This window comes from Lacerta agilis, chromosome 5 (genome assembly GCF_009819535.1).
Source record: "Lacerta agilis isolate rLacAgi1 chromosome 5, rLacAgi1.pri, whole genome shotgun sequence".
Classification (NCBI taxonomy): domain Eukaryota; kingdom Metazoa; phylum Chordata; class Lepidosauria; order Squamata; family Lacertidae; genus Lacerta; species Lacerta agilis.
In genome coordinates this window covers 31,401,754-31,403,627 of record NC_046316.1, presented here as the reverse complement: position 1 = coordinate 31,403,627, position 1,874 = coordinate 31,401,754, and positions in this window count along the sequence as shown.

Genomic DNA, 1,874 nt, shown 5'->3' with positions numbered 1-1,874 from the left:
TCAAACTCCAAAGGTTCAACAAACCCCAGGTTGGTTTACAGTTCTGTAGGTTAAACTTTAACTGGCCGTATCTCTCTGCTCCATGCAGCCCTTTGACCAGATAGCTGGGTCATTGCAGCTCACTGTCTACACAATGTTTACAAAATGCACAAGGCAAAAGTCAATTGTGGGTCTGAATAAATGTGTGCGAGGTGAGAAGGATATCATTTGAAAGCCAGTCTGCTAGGTTAGCTGGGAAAATGTTATTTGGGACAGAGAATTTTTAACCGAAAGTAATTCACTTTATCACTCAGCTGAATGTTCCTTAAATAATCCTCAGAACTTCCGAAAGTTCGGATTGTTGACCTGGGTTTGTATGAATGGCTTTTAAAGTCATATGATCCAATGACAAGGTTTTCCATGTTGCTTGATAAGAATCTGTGTTATAAACAGAAGTGCATGGTCTTGTGGGGAGGGGGGAATAATAAGTATTACTGTAACAAAAAATGCCTCTTTTATGCAGATTTCAAATTTCCTTCTCTGTCTCAAACAATTGTACAAGGATGTATAATCCAATGAACAGCAAAGGGCACTTAAACCTGTAATATTTTTTTTAAAAAAACACACACATTAAAATGAGTGCTTTTTATTGTAGTTTAAAAAAGTTTTGTTAAACAGAGTTGTTATTTAAAGAACAGAGAAACTGCAAGTGTAGGAAAACAAAGGTGACTACCCTTAGGAATAGTATATTTTTTATACAAACACAAATGAAAAATAGTCCATCACAACTATCCACTCAAAAGACCTAACAACTTAAACCCTAACTCAGTACAGTAACTGGGATAAATTACGCTGACATAATATTCTATCAATTAAAGTGAGTGGGGACAGTGTTTGGGTTTTGAGAAGAGGCCTCCATTTGTCTTCTGGATGCTTGGCACCACATTGCTATTCTTGGAAAGTGGGTTGTGTAGTCGGGTGGTAAAACTGGGATCTGAGCATGAAATGAAGGGATCACATGAGCACTTTGCCACATGCTCACTGCAAAAAGTTCAACTTCTATTTACTCACCCGTCTTCTTGCTACCAATTTGCAGTTAATGATGTAACACAAAATACACACAAATGCTAATACATATCAAACATGAGAGATGGAAAGATACATAGTTAAATAAATTATTAAACAATATGTATATTAACATAGATTTCAGCAATATTTTTAGACATGAAAAACCACACGCACCATTGTCTCTCTTGCATCAGTTTTAGAGAAACAGGCTGTTTTTGTAGGGGGGTTAGATAATGGAAACTCAAAGTGAGCAAAATCTATTTTTGTCTTAAGAGCAGAATCTGGTTTCTTTTGTTCATGTCTCACATTGTGCTCTGTAAACAGGACACACTGCGTTAATTGGTAAACAGGACACAGCGTTAATGAATTCATGCCTAGAACAAGGTAACAGATTCTCAAACTTCCGACACAGCGGTTTTCATGAAGATAAGCTGATGGGGGCTCACAATGCAATCCTATGCAAGGTTCCTGATTTTGGTGCAATTTACACCCAAGTTACCGTACATAGGACAGCATTCTCAGACAATGTTTATCCCAATGCCTAATGCTAGGCAGATTTTTCTAATCTCCATAGCATCAATGTTTTTGCTTATATACATTATACTATCAACCCATCTCTATCTTTTTGCTGCATAGTGTTTTTGAGTATAGAACATGTTGTTGTTCAGTCGTTCAGTCGTGTCTGACTCTTCGTGACCCCATGGACCAGAGCACGCCAGGCACCCCTATCCTCCACTGCCTCCCGCAGTTTGGCCAAACTCATGCCAGTCGCTTCGAGAACACTGTCCAACATCTCATCCTCTGTCGTCCCCTTCTCCTTGTGCCCT